The sequence below is a fragment of the Eumetopias jubatus genome, unplaced genomic scaffold (assembly GCF_037043125.1).
Source record: "Eumetopias jubatus isolate StellerSeaLion01/CBP00866 unplaced genomic scaffold, mEumJub1_p1.0 scaffold_2, whole genome shotgun sequence".
NCBI lineage: Eukaryota > Metazoa > Chordata > Mammalia > Carnivora > Otariidae > Eumetopias > Eumetopias jubatus.
The window spans coordinates 15,800,430-15,826,135 of record NW_028274808.1 but is presented as its reverse complement, the minus strand read 5'-3'; the positions used below and the strand labels follow the sequence as shown (position 1 = coordinate 15,826,135).

The window sequence follows — 25,706 nt, the reverse complement described above, 5'->3', positions numbered from 1 at the left end:
AAAAGAGTACGTGGGGTGGGAGATACTGTCATGGGGGTCTTTGGGTGATACAGGGGGCTACAATCTGCTCTCCGGCCACAATGACTCACACCCCTCCCACAAGCAAAATACACTCATCCCCTCCCCAAGACCCCTAAGTTTCAATGCTTTATGGAATCAGGACACGTCAGAAGGAAACAAAAATGAGGATTTCCCTAATGACTCTCTTTTATGAAGGGACTCCCCTTCCTATTCTCTCTCCCTCTCTCTTTTTTTTTTTTTTTTTTTTGAGAGAGACAGAGAGCCTGCCCAAGCGGGGGTTGAGGAGCAGAGGGAGAGGGAGACAATCCTAAGCAGAGTCCCTGGTGAGCATGGAGCCTTACCCAGGGCTCCACTTCAAAACCCTGAGATCATGACCTGAGCCAAAATCAGGAGTCAGATCCTCAACAGACTGAGCCACCCATGCACCCCACTCTCCCTATTCTTTTTATCAGAAAGAGAGGGTTTCTCTCGGATCTTTTTCTGTCTGTGCAACTTAAGCTGTTCCGAGTTTCAAGTTGTTGTGAGTTTATGCCAAGAGATGGGGAAGGAAAAACACCCCAGACTTCTCACCACCTTATTGGCCTTTCTTGGAGTTTTGATTTCCCTCCCTAATCCTCCTGCTATTATTACCTTCCAGAGTTCTCCTTAGTTGCTTTATGTGTTCTGCCTAGTGTTTTTAGATGTAACCAGTGGGAAAGAGACTATGGAATCTGCTCGCTCCATCTTTACTGGAACCAGATCCGGAAGCCTTTTCTTAATTTTAGATTTGTTTGCCATCTGAGAATGAGAAGCCATTTTGTTTTCAGACTCTGCAAGTCCTGTCACCTTTATAATTAATTGTTTGTTCTTTAGCTTATCTTTATAACTCTCTCATTTTATTGTAGGCAGCTGGAAGAGGCCAGGTGGCACTTTCAACACTGTGCCTGGAAATTTCCTCGGCCAGATCACACAGTTCATTGGTACGTTTTCTATTTTCCAAGTTACCGTGGGTGTCAGTGTTGCTAAACTTCCCTCAGCCACTCCATAAAAATGTCTCCTTTCTTTCAGATTCCAATAATATTTTCCTCATGTTTATTTAAGTCTTTGCTGACAGACTTTTCAAGGCCAGTCCCAAAGCCAGTGCACATGTTTTAGGTTTTTGTTGCTGCAGCCCCCACTCCGGTTCCAAAATCTGTATCAATTAAAGTTTGATTGGAGAAGCAAAACCACTTTGAGTGAAACAAGGAGTTTATTGTAGGGATTAGAATGTACATGATTATGGGAGCTGGTTAAGCAGTCTGTGCAATCTGTTGTCCCTGCGTCAAGATGTGGGTCTGAAGTCAGCAGGCTGGGGAGGCTTCACGAGGGGAAGACGGATGCGAAGTGGAGCTGTGAGGAGCGCAGGCATGGACTGGAACCTGCCCCGAGGAGATGGGACCTATAGGTCCCACGCTGGGCTTTTCTGCCTCCGGTCCTGACTTCGACGATGAAGCAGACCTGCAGAAGAGCTGGTGCCCTTTGTCATGGAGTTATTTACAGACCTAGCCAGGATTCAGAGAAAGCTGGAGCAGCGGTGAGCCAGCAGCCACACGGCACGGCGTGCGAGCTGCCACCGACGCCGCCTTCTGCTACAGTCATGGCCGCCGCGTCACTTCCGCCTTCCGCAGGTTGCTCCCTTCGTCCGGGAAACATGGTTCCGGCTTAGCTGTATTGACGTGGTACAAAGCCACTACGGTCCCAAAGGCCCCGGCTAGGGAGTAGGGGTACAGCCTGGGAATGCACCGTGTTTGTCCGTAATGGCAGAGCCTGCCCCTTGGAGCATTTGTGTGAGTCCAGGGCAAAGAACTCACGAGAAGGTGTGAGGGTAAGTCAGTGCTTATAAACCAGGGCTACCAGGGAACCAACGCATAAAAATGAACAAATGTCCACAATAAATTTTAATAAAATAGTATTGAAATAATTATTCATGTTATTCCAGCATATCCCAAAGTGATCATTAAGATATTAATAAGTTTTCTGCATTTGTTTGCAAGGGCTACCACAACCAAGTACCACAGACGGGGTGGCTTCAACGACAGAAATGTATTTTCTCACAGCTCTGGAGGCTGGAAGTCTGAGACCAAGGTGTTGGCAAGGTTGGTCTCTTCTGAGGCCTCTCTCCTTGGCTGGTAAATACCTTCCTGCTGTGTGTTCGAATGGTCATCTCTCTGTGCCTGGACCTGTTTGGTATCTCTCTGTGTCTGTGTCCTAATGTCCTCTTTTTATAAAGACACCAGTCATGGTATTAGGGCCCACTCTGATAACTCCACTTGGACTTAATTGCCTCCTTAAAGACCCTATCTCCAAATACAGTTACATTCTGAGGTACTGGCGGTTCAGGCTTCAACATATGAATTAGGAAGCCCATAACATTTTCTATTAGTACAATAAAGTTTGATAAATGCTACATGCTAGACTTTCTTGAAAATTCACGAAGTACATTTGTAATGAAAGATTACACGAAGTCCAGTATTCATCTTTTGCACACCCCATTGTTTTATACATTTTTGGTAATCCTAAATTGTCTTTCATCCTCTATACATTGACTGGGAATATCGACCTACTGCATAGTGATCTTATCTGCAGGCCGGTGCTGGTGGCCAGGAAGGGAAGGTGGACATGAGGTAGAGGAGAGGCCGCACACACTGGACCCCAGGTCTGTGAAGTTGGTCTGTCACCACCTCCAAGTCTCTAAAGGCACTTGGTGAGTTTCTACAGTGATCTGTGCTGAGGGAATTGGGTTTGTAGGTGGGCAAGGAGATTGGCTTTTGATGCATGGAACTGTCCCCTCCATCTGTACCAAGGAGATCTTCCAGATTGCTAAGGGCCTGGAGTTTCCCTGCTCACCTACAGTTGCTGGCCAGCAACCTCTCACCTGGCCCAACCCCAGCTCCCCACTCTATTCTCTTGCTCCCTACAGGTGAGAACAAGAGCAGAGCTGTGGATGCCGCTGGGGTGTGACAGACAGCTGGGCAAGGGTCCATCCAGGGAGGTGTGGGCAGTTGGGCTAGCTCCGCAGAGGCATGGAAAAAAGAGCCCCCTGCCATACCCTAGCATGGACATCCCGCGTACCACCTGCTCAGGCCTCTCCTGGGTCGTGGCCTACTTTCTGTCTCTTACTCTTACCTTCCCAACCTGGTGCTCAGCTCAGCTTTTCTGGCTCAGGCTTTGGCTTTCCTTCTTGACTACAACGAGGGTTGCTTCTCCAGGCCTGGGGCCCCATGCTGAAAAATTCCTGTGGCACCGGCCTCGTACGAATTATCTACTAAGTCAGACCCCAGACGCTTCACTCTTCAGTCACATGAAGATCCTCACTGTGACGTTGGCCCCTGGGTTCCATCTGTTCTTGCATATCTTGAATGATCTCCAGGACCCCGTTAGACTTGTCAGCTTCTAGTGTTGGCTGTCCTACAACACTGGTATCTTTTACAACCTAGTGAAGACAGGGCTATTTTTTTTTTTTTTTTTTTTTTAGAGAGAGAGAGAGAGCACAAGCAGGGGGAGAGGGAGAGGGAGAAGCAGACTCCCCAGTGAGCAGGGAGCCCGAAGCAGGGCTCGATCCCAGGACGCTGAGATCATGACCTGAGCCGAAGGCAGATGCTTAACTGACTGAGCCACCCAGGCGCCCCTGAAGACCAGACTGTCTTACCAAAGGGGACATCTCTGTCGTTACTGACCCGGCCGTTTCAAGCAGCAGCAGTAGCTTCCCTTTGAGCAGCACACAGAGTGCTTATCTCTACACACAACCACCCTGAAAGATAGAGCATATTGTCCCAATTTCACAGATGAGAAAGCTGGCTTCCAGAGAGCAACTTCATACGGCTAGCAGGCGCCAGAGCATTCACTTGGCCCCGCGTCTCCCGACCCCAGGGACGGGGCCCTCACGCAGGCTGTAACAGACTTACGGTTGATGTTAAAACCCGCTCTTGGCCCAGCGCTGTCCCCGGGGACCATGGATTTATTGCACATTCCTCTATTTTCCAATTCACACTTTCCCTTGGTACACCCAGTTACACTGCAACACCTCCTAAGGCATACCCCATTGGCCGAACTGCTTTGAGAAATAGATTGTTTTTAAATTAAAACTGCCACATAAATGTGAGCGGAGGTACCAAGCATTTCTCCCCCCCCCACTTGACCTTGATCTGTTATCTCTGCGGCTTTCTTTTTCAGAATCTCCCATCCTCATCTCGCCTCAGAGAGGCTGCCCCCTGCGTCTCAGTGAATGTACTTGCATTTTAAGCTGACAGCCCCTAAGATCTTACATGTATCTTTTCTTTATCTATTTTTCAAAATATTTATTTATTTATTTTAGAGAGAGAGAGCATGAACGGGGGGGGGGGGGGACGCAGAGGGAGAGGCAGAATCTCAAGCAGACCCCGAGCTGAGCATGGAGCCCGACGCGGGGCTCGATCTCTCAACCCTGAGATCATGACCGGAGCCAAAACCGAGAGTCAGACATGCAGCTGACTGCACCACCCAGGTGCCCCTTCTTCATCTATTTTCAGAACAAAATAATACACTTAAGGACATAACAATTTAATTAAAAAGTCTCAAAATACACACAAAATTGTGAGAGTTGTCACAGTAGGATTTATTAAACAGAATATGGTGTTCTTGGGGCACCTGGGTGGCTCAGTTGGTTAAGCGTCTGCCTTCGGCTCAGGTCATGATCCTGGGGTCCTGGGATCGAGCCCGCTCATTGGGCTCCTTGCTCAGCAGGAAGTGTCCTTCTTCCTTTCCCTCCCCCCCAAACTTGTGCTCTCTCTTGCCCACCCTGCTGTCTCTTTCTCAAATAAATAAATAAAATCTTAAAAAATTAAAAAAAAAAAGAATATGGTGTTCTTGTCTTATGGTATTTAGAGAAGGCCCATGAATACTTTCTATTCTTTAAGACTTGGTTTGCAAAGCAGTTTTACAAATGTTTTCTCATTTGATCCTTAGGACTCTGAAAGAGGATTAGGCAAGTTGGTATTTTACAGAGGAAGCTGGCTCAGAGTGGCCCAACGACTGGCATGGTCCTGCAGCTGATATGGAGAGAGGAGGCCTCCTGATCCAAGATCTGGGCACTTTGACGACACCGCAAAGTGCATGTTTTTACCTATGATCCAAGGGCTACTGTGTTCCGCGCACCAGTGTGCTGTAAGGATAGAAACGTCATCCTCCTTTGCATTTCCATGTCCACAGATTACACCAAGAATTCCGGGCTGTGCACCTGCTTTGCTGGCTATAATGGGATAGAGATGTGGCTGAAATGGCATGAGAGGAGTCTCTGAAGCTTCCTTTATTCCCTCAAGTCTGGAAGATGGGACACGCAGTCTGTCCTCCAGCCTCCTCGAATCCGGGGTGCGACAGGTGAGGGACATCCATTTCACCCCAGCTGCAGAGGGAATCACCAGGTCAGTGGAGTTCAGAGCCAACCCTGGCCTCCAAAAAGCCTCTTGTTTCCTTGTTGCTGCCGGATAGGAAAGGAAGAATCAGAAATCCAATCTCTTTATCCAGGGATCGGAGACTGACCCTTTCATAGGTGGCAGATACAATCTAACAGTACGTGACTTTCTGCTGGTTTTGCCATGATAATGAGACCCTATGAGAACACACTAACCGTGTGGAGAGCTGGAGAACATTCCAGGAGGAGGGAACAGGAAATAGAAAGCCCCGAGGAAAGAATGCACAGAAGAGAGACCAGTGTGACTAAAGCAGCGTCCGGCAAACGTTTCTTGCCAAGGACCACCTAGTGGAGACCACCTAGCCGTCCCGGATAATGCATACACGAATGAGCATGGCTGGGTTCCAATAAAACTTTATTTATGGACCCTGATATTTGAACTGCCAATCATTTCCATGTGTCACCAAATCCTGTTCTTCTTCTGGTTCTTTCCAACATTTGACAAATGTAAAAACCATTCTTAGCTCAGGGGCGGCTCAGAAACAGGTGGTCAGCTGTTTGCCTATGGGCTGCAATGTGCTGACCCCTGAGCTGCGGCATCGTGCGTGAGTGGGAAAGAGAGTCATCCCAGATGAAGTGAGAGAGAGCTAAGTAGGTGCAGGCCAGACCACACGTAGAGGTTTGTAGGCCATTGAAGAGAGTGTGGATTTCATTCTAATTGCTATGGGAAATGCCTGAAGGGGCTGGAAAGCAACAGGATCTATTTTAATCACACTCCGGTGCATCTGAGTCCAGAATGGGCTGTCAGGAAACCGAAGCAGAAGCAGAGATACTAGTAAGGAGCCTACTCCAGCAGACCAGGCAGAGATGATAAAAAACTGAAATGGAATTGGAGCCTCAACCTCAAAGGGAATGACCTATCAGAGTGATCGGAAGGTTAAGCATCTGGCAGAGTGCCTGGCACATAATATCTACTCAGTAAATGTTAGTTCTGTACACTTCCTTCCTTCTTTGGTGGTCCAAAACCTGGGAATATTGGTTTGGTCTAAGTCCCTTAGAAAAATGGGTCATTCTGTGAAAAATAGGTCAGATAATATCATTAAAGTGAGTGTCTAAGTTTTGTTAATGAGTCTGTGATAGGATACGTGTGTTGGGGGTAGCTCGAGGTGTGTGCATTCATATTTGTGTTGAGCCACATGAAATAGCTAAAATGTGTCTACTGATTAGGGTTTATCAAGATCACTGGCCTTATTATTGCTCTAAAAACACATTTAATCTATTTAGTTGTCCTCATTAAAAGTCTTAATATATCAAAAAGATTTTTAAAACTTATTCGTAGGTATAGAGAGAAAAAAAACAAAGCAAATACTAGTCTTTATGTGCCATTCCATTTACGCGCCGTTCCATTTTCTCCCAACCCCTTGATCTTTCCTGGCATTGAATAGGAATAAAGATATAAGATCTGAAATTTGTCTGATAGTGACAAGTGATCAACTTGGAAAGGGGATAAATCACCCAGAACCCCATATGGGACCGCATAGGCCCATGAAGTTGAGAGGAGGTACGATGAAATTCTAACCAGCCCAGAATCTGGGTGTTTTTGTTTTGTTTTGTTTTGTTTTTGTTTTTGTTTTAGATTTTTATTTATTTATTTGACAGAGAGAGACACAGCGAGAGAGGGAACACAAGCAGGGGGAGTGGGAGAGGGAGAAGCAGGCTTCCCGCGGAGCAGGGAGCCCGATGCAGGACTTGATCCCAGGACCCTGCAATGATGACCTGAGCCGAAGGCAGACGCTTAACGACTGAGCCACCCAGGTGCCCCAAGAATCTGGGTGTTAAACGAAATAATGTACAGTTGTAGGGTTAAAGATCTTACATCTATTTGATTTTGTGTACTTTGAAAGATAGGGGTGGTTGATCAATAGTGAGTAACCTTGTATATACAGCAGAAGCATAAAAACGGCCATAGTTCTTGGCCTCCAAATGTTCTGGAGGAGAATCCTTCCTTGCCTCCTTCTGTTTCTGGTGCTCCAAGCATTCCCTGTGCAAGCTCTCTCTGCCTTTGTCTTCCCGACATTTTCTGTGTATGTCTTCTCCTCTTCTGTCTCTCATAAGAACACTTGTCTTTGGATTTAGGCCCACCAGAATAATCCTGAATGATCTTATTTCAATTTCCTTAACTTAATCATGTCCACAAAGGCCCAGTCTCCAATAAGATCATATTCACAGGTTCGGGGTGTCAGAACATGAACATGTCTTTTTGGGGTCCACTATTTAACCCATTACAACGGTGGACTCTGTCTTTTTTGAAAAGTTACTTTAGGGGATCAGCAGCATAATTTGCCTACAGACAATGCTCAAGTTGATACATTGCCCTGGGATTATTTCCTAGTTGATTCCAGTATATAAATCTTGTCTTTTTAACTAAATTCTAAGTTTTATGTCCACTACAGGGCTTTTTATTTGTTAAGTTTTGGATTATTTACGCATTTTTATATGAACAACAATGCTGCAATGAATACTGCACGCCTTTGCTTATATCTACTAAGACAGCAATACAATGAACATCGAGAAATGCTGCGTTGAAAGTGTATGGGAAGTTTACGTTAAGATACGTATCGTCAAGTTGCCGGACAAAGGGGTTGCACCGATTTTCTGTCCTACAAGAGGTGTGTGAGAGCATCTGTTTCCCTTGAACTTGCAGAAAATTATTTCCCATCAGGCCTTTTGATCTTTGCCAAAATCATTTATTAAAAATTTTTATTTTTAAGGATCATTTACCTAATTATAGCTGCAGTCAAATATCTTTATAAAATGTCTATTATCCATTTTTTTTTTCTGTGAAATATCTCTCTTTGTTTATGTACTTGCCCATTTTTCTATTGGAGTTTTGGTCTTTTTATAAGTAGAGTTTGGAAGAAATTTTATTTATTTTTTATTTCATAGAGATTAGGACCTTGTTATATATGTTACAAATATTTGTTTTCAGTTTGCTATTTGTCTTATTATTTTGTTTATGTTTTTTCATGTTGAATTTAAAAATATTTATGTGTAGTTAAATTTAAATTTTTTCTTCAATGATTTCCAAGATTTTGATTTTATCCACTCCAAGATATTTTCTTCTTATTGTTTTACAATGTCATGTGAAAAAGAAACCTTTAATTTACATTTTCTGGTTTTTTAAAATGTCCATTTATTTAAACAAAAAAACGAAGAACAGTTCACCTATGTCTTCCACCCGCCCCCCCATGCCTTGCCTCTGGCAATCACCAATTTGTTCTCTGTTATTTATGAGCTTGTTTTGTTTTGTTTTAGACTCCACATATAAGAGATCATGCAGTATTTCTTCTTCTCTGACTTACTTCACTTAGGATAATGCCCTTGAGGTCCATCCATATATTTGCAAATGGCAGGATTTCATTCTCCTCTATGGATAAATAGCATTCCAGTGTATATATGCCATAATTTTCATATCCATCCATAGATAGACACTTAGGTTTTTTCTGAATCTTGGCTGCTATAAATAATGCTGCAACGAACATGAGGGTGCACATATCTTTTTGAGTTAGTGTTTTAATTCTTTTCAGATAAATTCCCAGAAGTGGAATTCCTGCATCATATGATAGTTCTATTTTTAATTTTTTGAGGAACTTCTATACTGTTTTCCCCAGCGGCTGCACCAATTTACATTCCCACCAACAGGGCACAAGGGTTCTCTTTTCTCCACATCCTCATCAGCACTTGTTATCTCTTGTCTTTTTGATACTAGCCATCCTCACAGGTGTGAGGTGGTATCTCACTGTGGTTGTGATGTGCATGTCCCTGATGATTAATGATGTAGAGAATTTTTTTATGTGTCTGTTGGCCATCTCTATATTTTCTTTGGAAAAATGTCTATTTAGATCTTCTGCCCATTTTTTAATTGGATTGTGTGTTTGTTTGTTTCTTTTGAGTTATAGGAGTTCTTTATATATTTTGGATATTAGCCCCTTATGAGATACAAGAATTGCAATTATTTTCTCCCATTTCAATAGGTTGCCTTTTCATTTTGCTGATGGTTTCCTTTGCTGTGCAGAAGCTTTTTGTTGTAGTTCCACTTGTTTAATTATGCTTTTTGTGGGACGCCTGGGTGGCTCAGTTGGTTAAGCATCTGCCTTTGGCTCAGGTCATGATCCCAGGGTCCGGCATCGGGCTCCTTGCTCAGCGGGGAGCCTGCTTTTCCCTCTCTTTCTGTCTGCTGCTCTCTCTGACAAATAAATAAATAAAATCTTTAAAAAATTATGTTTTTGCTTTGTGCTGCTTTTTAAATTGAATTCATCAATCTGATCATTAACTAGTACCGTTCCATTGTCTTCTGGGCTTGCAAAATTCTGATGAGAAGTCTGCTGTCTTCTTTATTTTTGTTCTTTATTTTTGTTCTTCTCTGTATAATATTTTTTCTTCTCTTGCTGCTTTTAAGATTTTTCTCTTTATCATGCGTTCTCAAAATTTGATTATAATATACCTTACTGTGTTTTTTGTTTGGTTGGTTATTTTCCTTAGGGTTTGCTGAGCTTCTTGCATTTGAGGGTTTCATCAAACTTAGAAAACTTTTGGTCATTATTTCTTTAAAGATATTTTTTCTGGTCTCCTTTCTCCTCACTTTCTGGGGCTTCAGTTATGCATGTGTCAGATTGCTTTGCATTTCCCAAAGATCACGCAGTCTCTGTTTATTTCTTCCTTCAGTCTTTTTTTTTTTTTTTTTAGAGAGGGAAAGAAAGAGAGCACATGTGAGCGATGGGGGAGGGGCAGAGGGAGTAGGAGAGAGAATCTCAAGCAGACCCAGTGCTGAGCATGGAGCCCGATGCAGGGCTTATTCTCACCTCTGAGATCATGACCTGAGCTGAAATCAAGAGCTGGGTGTTCAACCGACTGAACCACTCAGGCACCCCTTTCAGTCTTTTTTTTTAAAGATTTTATTTCTTTATTTGTCGGAGAGAGAGAGAGAGAGAGAGAGAGAGAGAGACAGCACAAGCAGGGGGAGGGGCAGGCAGAGGGAGAAACAGGCTCCCCACTGAGCAAGGAGCCTGATGCCGGACTCAATCCCAGGACCCTGGGATCATGACCTGAACTGAAGGCAGCCACTTAACCGATGGAGCCACCCAGGCATCCTTTTTTTTTTGAATCGCAGTGCTTTATTTTGGATAGGTTGTATTACTATGACTTCATATTGCTTTGTCTTCTGTTTTTAAACTGGTGCTAATCCTATCCAGTGAATTTTCTGAAACTTGTTTTAGAACATTTTTAGATTTACAGAAAAATTGCAAAGATAGTGCAGAGTGTTCCTGTATATTTCTCACCGTTTCCCTTTTTGCTAACTTTTTACATTACTGTAGCACATTTGTTACAAATATAATGAATCAATATTGATGCATTACTATTAACTAAAGTACATACTTTATTCACATTTCCTTAGTTTATCCAAGGTCTTTTTCCCGTCTGGGATACCACATTACATGCAGTTATCATGTCTCCCTAGGTTCCTCTAGGTTGTGAGCTTTTCAGACTTCCTTTCTCTTTGATGATCTTGACAGTTTTGAGGAGGGATCTTGTGGGATGTCTTTCAGTTTGGCTTTGTCTGATGTTTTTCTCATGGTTAGACTTAATATATGTGTTTTTTACTGCTGTGGTAACAAATTACTCCCAACTTAGTGGCTTAAATAGCACAAATTTATTTCTTATGGTTCTGTATATCGGAAGTCTGACGTGAGTCTCACTGGGCCAAAATCAAGGTGTCAGCATGGCTGTGACCCTTTCTGGCAGCTCTGGGGAGACTCTGTCTCTTTGTCTTTTGCAGCTAGAAGCCATCTACAATTTCTTGGCTGGTAGTTTCGTCCTCCATCTGCAAACCTAGGAGCTCTCTCTGACCCTTCCATCTCTCTGACCCTTTTTCCACTGTCATGTCTTTGTCTCTCTCTCTCTCTCCCTCTACTGACCACAGAGAGGGTCTCCACTTTTAAGGACCCATGCAGTTAGTTTGGGTCTAGCCAGATAATCCAAGATCATCTCTCCGCCTCAAAGTCTGTATCCTTAATCTCATCTGTAAAGTCCCTTTTGCCATAGATAATATATTCACAGGTTCTGGGTTTTGAAAGGTGAACATTTTGGGGGGCCACTATTTTGCCTGTCACATTGGAGTTATGGGGTTGGGGGAGGAAGACCACAGAGGTAAAATGCCATTCTCATCACATCGTATTAAGGATGTATGCTATCAACATGACTTATGACCAACGATGGTAATTTTGATCCTTCAAAGAGCCCTCGTTTCTCCTATGAGAGAATGGATTTGGAAACCAAGATCTGGGTGTGGGTTCATCTAGTTAAACTTTTTTTTTTCAGATGGTGTACTTTTTATATTAGAAATTTCACTATTTGGTTTTTTTTGGTATCTTCCATGTATTTCCTCATTAAGTTCATGTTTTCCTTTCAATATGTGTTCGTGATTCTAAGAGCTTAAAAAAATCCTCATCTACTAAGTTCCATCATCTGGGGCTTTTATTTGGGTCTGTTCCTATTGCTTGATTTATTTTCCCCCTTGATTATGGGTCACATTTTCTTAACTTCTTGGCATGTTTAGTAATTTTTTATTAGATTTTAGACACTGTATTTTATGTTGTTGACTGTCTGGATTTTGTTTGCTTTTTGTCTTACCTTAATGAGTTTTTGGCTTTGTTTGAACAAGTAGTTTTACTTGCGTATCAGCTTTATCCCTTTAAGGCCTGTTTTTAAGCTTTGCTAAGACATACAGAAAGTAGCCTTTACTCCAGGGATTGTTCAGCCCTACCTGAGAGGCGTAAATGCCTTGGATGATCAGTAAGCCCTCTTCATTCTGCCTGTTGGGGGATGGATGTTCAATTTTAAGGTCTGTGTGAGCTCTGGGAATATTTAATTTGCCAGTCATTCCTTGTCCAGCATTTTGGAGTACTGGTTTCCATATGCCTGGTTCAGGAGTCAGCAAACACTAAAGGGGACCATACACATTTCTGGAACTTTTTTCTATATAACTACCTCTTTTTGAGAGCTCTGCCTCACAACCCCCGGCCCCTCAGCCTCTCTGACCTGTCATATTAGTTTCCTTACTCCCTTTCCTGGTTCTGTTTGATCCCCTCCCAACCCCCACCCCCACCCCCCACCCTATCCCCGGTCACTGCAACCACGGTGTGGAAATTGCCTCTAACAGAGAGCACAGCATTGGCTTATTTGTTTCCTTTTCTTCTCAAGGATTCCAGTCAATGCCTGAAACCAGTTGTTTCATGTTTTGTCCAGGTTTCTAGTTACTTACTGCAGGAGGTCAAGTATAGTCCTTGTTACTTTTTCATTGCCAAACTGTCTTTTCTGTTCTTCATTGTGATGATAATCTTGGTATAGATCTTCATATATCTTCCTTCGCACATTGTGCCAAATACTGGGGTACGTTTTAAATTTGGAAAATCATGTTCCTCAAAATGTCCTGAGGAATTTGCCTTATGCCTTTACTAATTTTTCTGTCTACTGTTATCTTAATTATCATTTTTCTGGAATTTCTTCTAGATACTGAATATCTTGAATAGAGCATTCATTTTTCGTATTTCTTTCCTATTTTCCATTTCTCTTATTTTATTGTACTTTATGTGAGATTTACTTGACTTTGTCTTCCAATTATTCTATAGAATTTTAAACATTCTGTCTTAGTTTTAATTTCTGGGAACTTTTTCTTGTTCTCCACTGGTTCCTTTTCTATCATTTTGTTCCTATTTTACAGATGCAATATCTTCTCTCATATCTTTAATGATGTTAATGAAAGGTTTGTTTTTTTTTATTTTTAAGTTTTCTTTCCTGCATCATCTTTGTTGCAGGAATTCTTTATTCTTTTTATTTTCACTGTGGTTATGTTAAGGTGTTCACTCTTAAGATTAAGGCACCAAAAAGCTGACCCAGCCAGAAGCTCTTTGGACAGGAGCTTATACACTGGTGGTCTTCACTGAGGCAAACTGAGGGGACCAGTTGGTTTTCTACTGAGGCCCTCCAAATATCACTGTTGGCCAGTATCTCCTCTGGGGTAGCAACCTCCAATCTCCAATCTGGGAATTTTACTCTGGATGTTGGTGTTCTGGGTCTGAGAGCGGAAGGGAGATGGAGATTTCACTGTTCAGCATACAGACTACCTCAATTCACCTGCTTTAAAAGGAACTCCACCTCTGCCCATCTCAGCATTTGGAGGGAAAGAAGTCAACGAACTGCTTCGGAATTAGATAAGGGTGGAGAACTGTAAGGACCTAACTGCTCCTTAGATAGACTTTTAATTTAATCTTGCTGCCCCTGCCCAGTGTTTCCTATTCCTGTGTCTTTTCTGGGTCCTGTGTGGAAAATTAGCCCACTTCTCTTGGATACCCCTCCAACTCCCTTTGCAGGTGTGAAGGTTTGACTTTCCTTCTCTCTGCTCAGTCTTTGCTCCTTGCTCTTTGTTATTCCTCTTTCCAAAATCTATTTCCATATATTGTGGGTATGGACATCACTTAGCTTCCTAATGATCGATATACATTTCTGTTACCTGTTCTCCCTGAAATTTCTTGGTGAATTTTGACAAAAGGTGGTTGTGTGGGTTTGTGTTTACTCTGTTATTCTGAACTCAAGAGTCTCTCACATTTTTGTAGCAGAAAACATGACTCGCCATATATGGATTCTTAGAATTCCTTTATTTTTGTTTAATTAAAGCCTAAACTTGGAGATAAATTGAATTTTAATCTAATTTGGGCTTTATATAGGCTAACAGGAAGAAATAATGTATATAGTGAAAGGGTCATAGGCACACCATCAAACATCTGGATAAAATACTAGGTTAGTGCACAGGTGGGTGTTTTGCCTACACGACCACAAGCGAAACATCTAGACAATAGGTATTAAGTTTCCACCAGCTGTTTGGTATCATGGAATAGACACAGATTTGTAATCAAAGTCACTTGTGAGTGGAATGCTGAGTTGATAAGTAAGCTGAGACTACTCTTCTGCACATCCTGAACATGACCATGAATAGGTTCATCACCATCATTGTATCAGCTGCCCATTGCTGCATGCCCTAAGAGGATCCAAGAAATTTATATCTACAGGCACTGATCTGGTGACTGTAACTTTTCTCTTTCACTCCTAAGGAATCAGTTGAAATATCACAGGGAAATAGTTTTCCATCTATAGTTTCAGAGGCTAAAGATCTGCCTTAGAGATCATAGTAAACATATTTCTTCCACATGTTGGATCTAGGAGTCTTTCTCTCCACCCCCATCTCCAATTTTTAATGGAAAAAGTTAGTTCCTAACTCTATCAATACATTTAATGTATACTTCAACAAAATTTCTTTGGCTTAAATACAGAACTAGCTTGGACTATAGGACAAGATGAGTTTGTTAGATGGGTGTTCTCTGCGGGATGAGAGGACATTTTAAAGGCTGAAAGCTTCTGTCAAGGCTTTTTAAAGCTGGCTATTAATCACACACACAAATACATATTTTTAATTACTCTATTTTTAACCTATTCTTTAAGGTACAGCCCAAATCCTACTACCTTGGGGAAGCCTTCTGAGCTTTTCCTTTGGTAGTTCTGGCTATGCTTTGTTGTTTACTATCTGGAATTGTTCAGTTTTGTGCTGATGAAAGTGTCATGTTGATATAATTGATGTCTATCTCCTGGTGAATAATTCTTCGGAAGAAATACAGAGAAAACTGGACTAAGCCACTCACTTTTTCAGAGTCCACTGAACTAGTGTCATGGACTTACAAGCAATATTGAGCAGAAATGTATACAGCATTTTCTTAAAAATGTAGTTAGCAGAGGGGCACCTGGGTGGCTCGGTCGTTAAGTGTCTGCCTTTGGCTCAGGTCATGATCCCAGGGTCCTGGGATCGAGCCCCACATCGGGCTCCCTGCTCCGCGGGAAGCCTGCTTCTCCCTCTCCCACTCCCCCTGCTTGTGTTCCCTCTCTCACCGTGTCTCTCTGTCAAAATAAATAAATAAAATCTGAAAAAAAAAATGTAGTTAGCAGACCAGACTCCGTTATCTGCTTGCTTCCTTCCTATGAGTACATCCAGCTTGCCTGGTGGGAAGCCATGTTAGTTCTTTAAGACGATGTTGGAAAATTCATCAGTATAAAGCAGAGAACCCTTAAGGAGAGCAGGGCTCATGCTGGCGTGAGAACAACACCCTTTATTATCACATTTTTACACTTTAGGAAAGTCTTCCTTTCCATTTAGGTAGGAGAGATATACAGAAAGGGCTAAGGTGGGCCATTCCCACAGGGAGAGTAGGCAGATCCCAAAGGGAACTGAAATGCCTGCCTGCTTAAAAGTGTCTCCATTGTGGGCCTATTGGGTGGCTTTGGATTAAAGCACTTTTGCCACAAGGTGCTTGAAGTGACATAAACACATGGACAGTCAAGAAAAATCTACTTATAATTAGCTATCCAGAGTAGTACACACACACACTATCCTAACAAAATAAAATTCAGAAATCGGTGATTTTAAATTTTCTCTTTATTTTGCTCTATATTTCCAGATTTTCATTTTAAAATTATCATTTTTTCTCAATACAAAGATAAATAAAAAAATTAATAACTCACTTGTCCTCAAGGTGACCAATATTAACAGCTTTGTATATATACCTTTATCCTTTTTAATTCAAACATTTTTGGGGGGGGTCTTTTTTGGAGGTTGTCTTTGCAAAAATAAGATCATAATATGAACATTTCTTTGCATCGTCATTTTCATTCTTTAAAATACATCCTGGTCTCCTCTCTAGATCAACAGAAAACCTTAATGTGTTCTTTCTTATTTGTGCATAGCATCCCATAGAATAGATCAACCACGGTTTATTCAATTATTCAGTTACCGACAGACATTCAAGTGCTTTCCGATTTTGTCACTACAAAATAGGCCTGTATTGCTCTAATATTCTACAATAATCATGTAATACTTATATTAGAAAATATTATGCAAAACATAAAAAAAGAGAAAGATAATTAATATAGAGTCAAGAAACATACTGGAACCTGTTTGCCGAACAAACAGGTAAATAAATGTATTAAAATGTTACCTGGGAGTGGAGCCACCAACCATTTCTGTCTTGAGATAATCATTTCATTGTGGGCCCTGTCTCCCAATGGAGCCTGCAAATGCCTTGAGGTCAGGAACCAGGCCTCCTTCCTCCTTGTCTCTTCCAAATTGCCAAGCACAGCCCTGCAGAGGGCAGGCAGTCCCAGACCCACACAATCCAATGGGCTCCAACAATATCCTTGGAAAACAGCTGTTAAGATTTCAGAATGAAAATTTCCCATGTGTGCAGTGTTGTGAAACTGGATTCCCAGGCCGGCCCACAAATTCCCCTTTTAACCCACAATGAAGGTAAACTATATTGCTTATATTGTTATAGTTTCTTCTTAGTTCTGTGGTAAAATGTATTCTGAATTCCAAATGAGCATTTGCAGGCAGAGAACCCTCTTCTACTGAGTGAGTTCCTGTAGAAGAGAGGGAGAGAGAGAGGGAGCGATAAAGAGAGATTCTTTCCTTCACTGCCCTCAAATGAGACGCTTTCCCTCCCTTTCTGCTGATCTAGTTGTATGTGGAAACTGAGCAAGCAGAATAGGAAATGTGATGACTAAATATGAAAGTGCCAGAAAGACGAAAAGCAAAAAGAACAAATTTAACATAGAAGTTTGATATTTTTCTTAGAGTCTTCATTCATGTTTGAGATCTAAGAATTTGAATTTGATTGCTAAGAATATAGTAACTGAAATTTGCATATAAGTGAAATGAAAATTTATAATTAGAAAAGATTCTTTAGTTGTTATAAATTTCTCTTAATTCTTACTCTTTTTCGAATAGCATATTGAAGCCATGATGTAAATGAAAACAAAAGGTTATTTACATATTAGTGATCATGGGATGTATCATTGATTAATAGCTATTTATCTGGATATACATTATAAGTTTGTTCTTATGTGTTCACTTGAGAGTCAATATTTGAACTCTTAGATAAAAACACAAAATGCGTTTTAAAAGCTGAATGTTTTAATAAAATAAAAGATTAGGAGAAACTCCATGGCATTTGTAGGAAAAAATTATCTTCCATGTAACTTAAAGAGACACAGGTTTAAAAATTCTTAAAAGAATGTAGTGTAAGATATAAGATATGTTAATCAGTGCTTTCTTTTTTGAAGTTCTATGGAAAAAACTAGCTAAAACTCACAAGTACTTTATATAAACATCATATATCAAGAAATATTTTCTGAAATCACCTATACAATATTATTTAAAATTTTACATTAATAAAAGTAAAATCTATCCTCAAAAAATGTTAACTTTTCAATAGGAAAAAAAAATTATCCATAGTTCCATCACTCAAGACAATCACTATTAATGTTCCGCTGTACTTCCGTTTGGTCTTACTTACATCTTTGGGGTGGTCATACTGCATATGTGAACTTTATTTTCCTTTTCCCCTCAATATGGTACAAATATTTCCTACTATCATACTTAAATTCATCATAAGCAAAAATACCAACAAAAGGAAAAGTGTGTATGTGGTAAAACCTATGAGCACTGTGAAAGATGACAGGCTTGGGGGTCATGTTTTTTGTTTCTCAATGAGGGAAGAAGGGCTGTCCAAATCTAAACTTTCATGAATGACCTTAACTGCATACATGAAAACAACTGGTCATGATTCTTTGGTTCTGCATCACTGAAAAGATGAGAAGTTCTCATCAAGATGGGAAGTAAAAACAAAGAAAAATGGGAGACAACGGAGCAAGTCAAGTGATGATAAGCCTATAATGTTGGTACCTCTAAGGTGGCTGGCTCTGCTCTATGGACGCTCACAACCACCTCCTGTCGCTTGGTGTCTGTATTTCTTTCTCTCCTTCCATCTTTAGTGGTTTTCCACTTACAGCTGGTTGTGTTTTATTTTTTCTCTCTGATTATCTGAAAATGAAGTAAAACTAACAGTTTTTGTGGCTGTTAGTTTTTAAATTAAAAAAAATTTTTTTAAAGCAACAGGACCTTCTCCCTAAATTAAGCCTACTCAGAACCTCAATACGTAAAACAGAAAAAAAGTCGACCTTTTTTGGTTGTCAAGAGAGGAGTGGTGCAGAAAGCAGGATCCACAGCTTGAGGCTGAGAAAATACGTGATGGGCTGTTTAAATCAATATTTGCTTTCAAATTACAAAATGTTCAAGGCAAACCATGAAGTTTTACTTATACTGATTGTTCTGCCAACAAAAGTTCAGTTTTGTGAAAACGATTTATTACATGAGGAGTTTCTGACAGAAAAAAAATCTGAACATTTTTAGAAATCAAAAAACCGATATAATTTGGAGCCACTGAACTTTGGAATGAATATTGATTTTTGTGGTGACGTAATCTCTGAAAATGATCACTGTTCACTCAAAACAGTCTGAGGAAAATGCCTGGAATCTATAGTCGAATATTTCTCCTCTTTTTCCTTCTTCTTTAAGGAAAGTTTCTTTAGGGGTAAAAAGAATGAAATAAAAACTTACTTCATTTCTGGAGATGAGAATCTGGAGAGAAAGCTAACGGAAATTAAATATTTTAACTGAGGAATTAAAAATGAATATTAAAAAGACAAAACTGGGGGCGCCTGGGTGGCTCAGTCTGTTAAGCATCTGCCTTTGGTTCAGGTCATGATCCTGGGGTCCTGGGATCCAGCCCCGCATCAGGCTCCCTGCTCAGCGGGAAGCCTGCTTCTCCCTCTGCCTGCCGCTCCCCCGGCTTGTACTCTCTCTCTCTCTCTCTCTCTGACAAATAAATAAATGAAATCTTAAAAAAAAATAAAAAAGACAAAACTGTTTCAGAATATCATAAACGTGTTGTATTTCCTCAGCAAATCCAACATGTAATGAATTGAGAGGGCAATGAAAGAACAGTTGTAAATTCTCCTAAGAAACCAACAAATTAAGAAATCCTTGCACTGCACTGCTGTATTTCCTCTGCCCCAGGGCTTTAGTGCATAATTGGTACCTGTTATGTGTTGAATTGTGTCCTCCCCAAACCCCCTCCCCCGCCGCAACCAAATTCATATGATGATGTCCTAACCTTCAGTACCTCAGAATGCGACCTTATGCAGAAACAGGTCTTTGCAGAGGTCATTAGTTAAGATGAGATGATACTGGAGTACGGTGGGCCTCCAATCCAATGACCGGTGTCTTTATAAAAAGGAGAAGTTTGGACACAGGTTCACTCCCGGAAGAACACCATGTGAAAATGAAGGCAGAGATCAGAGATCATCTGTAAGCCGAAGAATGCCCAAGATTCCTGGCAAACCACCAGAAGCTAGGAGGCATGGAGCAAATCCCTCCCTCAGCCTCAGAAGGAACGGACCTTTTCCTTGTGACACCTTGATCTTGGCCTATCAGCTCCCATAACTAGGAGACAATACATTTCTGTTTATTTCAGTTGCCTGGTTTGTGGTGCTTTGTTATGGCAGCCCTAGGGAACTAACACAGCATCCTCTAGTTCTTTTTATTTTTTTAAGATTTTATTTATTTATTTGAGAGAGAGTGCGATCGAGAGACAGCACAAGCAGGGGGAGCAGGAGAGGGAGAGGGAGAAGCAGACTCCTCACTGGGCAGGGAGCCCGATGCGGGGCTCGATCCCAGGATCAAGACCTGAGCGGAAGGCAGATACCCAAGCGACTGAGCCACCCAGGTGCCCCTATCCTCTCGTTCTTTAAGCCTCGGCTCAACTGTCAGTTTCTCCGAGGAACCTTCCTTGACCACCTAGATCTGCCAGTATTTTCAGTCAAAGCTCTTGTCTATTTCCTTCAAAACACCAAGACAAATATGTAACTTTTTTATTGGTTGGGTTGTCTGTTGACATTGACCCCACTGGGATTTAAGCTCTGGGAGAGCAGAGGCTTGTCTTGTTCCTACAGCCTTCAAGCAGCTCAGTGTCCCCAGCGTGGCCGTCACAGGCCTGCAAAATGTCACCCACTCGCCGCCTCAGTGCCAAGAGTGGTGTGTGTGTGTGTGTGTGTGTGTGTGTGTGTGAACTGTCTTGCATGTGTTGGATTTAGGGGAGAAGAAGTTTTTTCGAGGAAGTCAGAGACTTAAAAATACTCTCAGTCCTTTGTTTCATGACACTCTTCTGTCTTTCTGACTGGCAAATTTCCAAACATTTGCAAATAGAATGAAGGGGGTGTCATTCAGAATGAGGATGTTGGGAAGAAAGAGAACACGCTGAGTGTCATCGAGCTTCCTATGCTATGTGAAGAGCTTACAGAAACTGGAAGCTGTAACAAAAAATTCTCCAAATATCCAGATCCAGTGAATCGTGTGGTTTGCTGAATTTATGTTAAAAACTTTGTTTCTTTTTTTTTTTTTAAGATTTTATTTATTTGACAGAGAGAGACACAGCGAGAGAGGGAACACAAGCAGGGGGAGTAGAAGAGGGAGAAGCAGGCTTCCTTCCGAGCAGGGAACCTGACGTGGGACTCGATCCCAGGACCCTGGGATCATGACCTGAGCTGAAGGCAGATGCTTAACTCACTGAGCCACCCAGGTGCCCCTGAAGTTTATTTCTTGTTTAAAATATTTTTAATACTTGAAACTATTATAGTAATTCTTTCTAAAGAACCTCAAGACAGAACTATGGATGCCTTTTCCTTTTTTTTGACACCTTTTCCTTCTGACTTTAAAAATAAAAGTACTACTTTATGCTTTATCACCTTGGCGAAGTGATGAATATTTCAGAGCTACTTGGGGATGGAACAGAGAAATTTTAGCAAAACAATGTATGAAGTTGTAAAAATTGTAAACCTTCCTTTTAGACAAGATAATCTCTCTTTCCCCCCTTCTCTCTCTCTCTTTCTGACACACACACACACATATACACACATACACACACACACACACACACACACCCTGGCAGTTTTTTCTTTCGTTTATTTACTTTTAAAGATTTTATTTTTAAGTAATCTCCATACCCCACATGGGGCTTTGAACTTCCAACCCTGAGATTGTAAGTCACACCCTCCACTGACTGAGCCAGCCAGTTGTCTCTATCCTGGCAATTTTAAAGAATATTTTTTCCCTTACTTCATCAGAACAGGACAAAATTAATATTTATTACTAAGGATTGGGCAATATATCGCTCAATTTAAATTCATGATTTCAGAGAATAATTGCAACAAAATAGACCTCATTTCATTTTCTAGTAAAGTGGGAGAAACCATTACATGAGGTAATAGTCAAGATCTTCTCCAACTTGATGCCTCTGATCCTTGAACTTTGATTGAGGGCCTTTTCAATGTCATTACAGTTCTACTGTCCCAACTAAAATCTAACTTGACTGTCTATTTATTCAACGGGGACTGCACAGTAATATTCTTTAGAGTTCAGGACTATGGACTATGCCTCTCTATTGGCCCAACTGCTCTTGCAAGTGTGGAATACTCATTTTCTGTATTTTATAATCCCCTGAATTATAGCACCATGGAGGGGAGCCTCTGTGGCCAGAACAGAGTGGTATCATTGATAAGGTGGAGAAGATTGGGACATCCATTGACAGATGGATGAGGGGCTACTGATTTAATCACAACTATAAATACTTAACATTATAGTGAGCGAGCCATCTTTTTGCACATTCTTAACTTTAACGTACATTTCTAAAGGCTGTGATTATAGATGGAGGGGATGCTGGGATACTGGGAGATGATGTAATGGAAATTAACATGACAATTTACTAGACTGGAAGAAACCTTCTCGGGATGCAGAGATTTCCAGTGGTTTTGGTTCAGTGCTGTATTCCCAGTGCTGAGAAAAATCTGTGGGCACTGTGTAAATGTCGGCTATTTGATTGATTATTTTATCAAACTCTTCTTGTTAGGAAAATAAATGAAAAACCCATTTGAAAGGGGTTAACCTTGAATGTATCTTTAATTTTCTTCCTTAGCTGAAATCCTTCATGGAGACATCAATCTCTACATGTCCAACTAATCACTGCTCTTACTCAACTTCCCTGAAAAGAAATTAGTCCTAACGCATGCAGGTAGATTTTCTTTTAGAAGGTGCTATTCCCCAGGTGAAACAACAACAGGCCTCACTCAGGAGATCACTCTGGTTTCATTACATAAGACTGCTCGCACAGTGGTTTTTGTATTAGACCAAGGGGTCTGGTCAGATTTCTTTGGGATGGCAAAGGTTACTTTCTTCAGAGACTTTCAAAGAGGTTATATTTTGCTATATTGATCCATTTTCCACAGAGATTTATGACTGTACGTATCTCATCAAAGGGCCAAGAAATATTTCTTGCCTGTGTATATCAATACCATGTGGATTTTTGGGGGCGTATTTATACTTTTGGTCTGTAGCGATACGTCATCAAGGTCACAAGAATAGAGTGAAATTCATCTATGCTTTATGTGTTTATGAAAAATTGGAAACAGTACCCATGCCTCTGGGAGCTCCAGGGGGCTCAGGAAAGGCAGGAGTCAGGGATGTCTGCCAGTTTGCTGGTGGGTCAGTGAGGTGATAAATATACAAGGTTGTTGGGAAAGATGTGATGAGTTTCGTTTTAGACGTGCATAATTTGTCAAACCCGAGGAACAAGCTACAGACTTTGGATCTAACACCAAATAGAGCTAGCTGAAGCTCTGGGCATGAGTGAGAGCACTCAAAAAGAAAGCACGTGGAATGAGAAAATGGAAGGGTTTAAGATGGAATGTCTGGAAACATCATAATTTAGGGGGCCGGCAGCAGAAGAGAAGCCAGCCAAGAAATAGAACAGGACAGAGGGAAGTCACACACACATCATGGAAAATGGGAAGCACAATGGGCATTACTACATGATACAGAGAGACCGCGTCGATGAGGACCTGAAATGGCCCTTTAGGAAAATTAAAGGAAGAAATACATAAAAATAGCAGCAGCCCGATTCCTGACTGGTGACATGCCAGGTGCCTTATTTTCCTCTTCCAACTTTGCTGCATTTTCTGCATTCTGTACAGTAAGTATCGGTTACAGTATATAAAAAAATAAAATACTCTGATAAAGTCTAAAATATTTCATGAGACAAAAGGGGCAGGTAACTATTAATTCACAAGTATTTGAGCGTCTGTTTGTGCTGGGCACCATGCGAAGGATGAAACAACCGACAAGAGGATAGCTCTGTTGTTTTACAGAAAGGGAGGGCATGACAAAAGGGAGGAGTGTGGGGCTCCCGTGGCCCAGTTGCAGGAGATGAGGCTGGAAAAGTAGCTTGGTGCCAGATCATAATGGATTTTTTATATATTTTGTTAAATAACATGGACTTCATGGGGCACCTGGGTGGCTCAGTCAGTGAAGCGACTCCTGATTTCGGCTCAGGTCATGATCTCAGGGTTGTGAGACGGAGCCCTGTGTCAGGCCCCGCGCTGGGCGTGGAGCCTGCTTACGATTCTCTCTCTCTGCCCGCCCCCTTCCTGCACCCCCGCCCGTTTGCTCTAGCTCTCTCTCTCAAAATAAATAAATAAATAAATAAATACTAAAAAAATATGGACTTTATTCTGAAGGCTACAGAGAGGTTTATGAGAGGCTGAGTTAGGGTTGGAATCGTGCTTTATTTGAAGTTAATCTTCTACTGAATCGGACGGTAGTGTGGCCGCTAGCCTGGGGGAGCACATCGGTGGGCATGGTTGGAGACAGCCGCATAACTGAACGCCGGCGGTGCAGTGGGGACGGAGAAGGGGCCAGGTCCACACGTATTTGGGAGTCGCATCAACAGGCCATTGGACGTATGTTGGGGGAAAGAAGACATCAAGAACGACTACTGGGGTTTGTAACTCGCGTCCCTAGGTGGGCAAAGAACGACAGCTGCCCTACAGACTTTGTCTATAACGCCCTCGTTGCCCGGAGCGGTCAATGTTCTAGGAAATAAGAAAGCAAGTGTGTGTGTCAGATAGTATTATAGGAGAGGGGAGAAGAAGCAATGTGCATATGTGAGATCTATTTCTGAGATCACAGCAACAAAACCGAATCGTAAACACTCAGCTGTCTCCTCATCACATATGCATACTTGGAGACTTTTCTTTTTTTCCAATCTACAGAATTCAGTACTTCTGTGGCAAAGAGGGATGCTGGAGTTACGTTTTTAGAAGGGTTCACATGTAAATAGCTATGGCCTCCCAGGAAGGGTCTTTCCTGGTTGGGTAGAGAAGTTTGGGAGAAGGCTGATTGAACTGCAGTTGGGGGAAGAAAGGGATAATTAGATGAGAACTGACACTGTTAAGGCAAAGGATCCCAAAGCGGTAGGTCTCAAATGAATCCTATCAGTGTGAGCTAACACACCTTGAAGGTGACAGGTGCTGTAGTTGTAGTCTTGCATTCTATCATTTATCCCCGTTTCACAGCACTGAAAACTGAGGCCTTAGGTCGTGCAACTTGACGGAGCATGCCCAGCTACTAAGTTAAAGAGGCCAAATCTGAATCCGGCTGAACGTGTCACAGTACACGAAGCATCTCTCCTGGACCGGCCACGATTAAGACATACGATTAAGACAGCTCGAAGTAAAATTAACTCACACATGAACTCTTGCGCATCTCCTCCTGCAGGGAAGTAAGTGTAAGTTCTGTCGCAGGGGCGCTAAGTCAGTCTCCAGTGTGCTGCTGTAGACCGACTAGGGGAAGGCCTTCCTTATCGCCCTCACCCCCCAAACAGAGCGCCTGGTGGCGCCCGAGATGGCGGCAGCCCTCCAAATGGTTACACCCTCAGCTCCTGATGAGGGTTCAAGTAAGGTTAAGGTCGCAAGTCCTCGCCTGGCCCAGTTCTTGCATTAATATGGAAGTAATGCTGTCTTGCCCGTTCATTGTTCCTTTTATTCCTCGGAGGCGGGCATGTTACAAAGCGAGTTTTTAGCCACTCTGAAAACAGCGGGGCTAAACACCACTTACACCTGCCCCACCAACCGGATGACAAGCGCCCCCTTTGCTCCCCCTGCCGCCCTCCTGCTCCTTCCTTCCTTCCCAACCTTCAGGTAGCCCTGACGAGAGAGGCTCAGGTACCCGCTTTCCTCTCCTACAGCCGCTAGCTTCGGGCCTCAAACGAAGCTGGGGCCCGGTCGCCCCCACCCCCCATCCCCCCCCCACCCCCGGGCCTCGAGTGTGCGCGCGGCGAGTGTGAGCGTCCCGGTGTGCCAACAACAGACTCACGAGCAGCCGCTTGTTGCTCCCGCTGCCGCGACGCGGGGAAGTGAAAATGAAATTGACTTTTCCGAGAAATGATGA

At 42.1% G+C, this 25,706-nt stretch overlaps 1 long non-coding RNA gene across 4 annotated transcripts; it reads right to left on the bottom strand.

The window, feature by feature from the left end:
• Positions 1–3,502: 3,502 nt before the first annotated feature.
• LOC114206132 (uncharacterized) lies at positions 3,503–25,688 on the bottom strand. 4 transcript variants are annotated; one of them, XR_015767730.1, is made up of 6 exons: positions 25,632–25,688; positions 24,771–25,028; positions 19,543–24,349; positions 16,528–16,948; positions 5,141–5,494; positions 3,503–3,790 (listed from the first exon to the last, which is right to left on the bottom strand). It is a non-coding gene; the product is annotated as an uncharacterized LOC114206132 (long non-coding RNA). The 4 variants fall into 4 exon arrangements; XR_015767729.1 differs by lacking the exon at positions 3,503–3,790 and having other exon boundaries at positions 4,610–5,494; XR_015767728.1 differs by lacking the exons at positions 3,503–3,790; positions 5,141–5,494 and having other exon boundaries at positions 15,951–16,948.
• Positions 25,689–25,706: the final 18 nt, after the last annotated feature.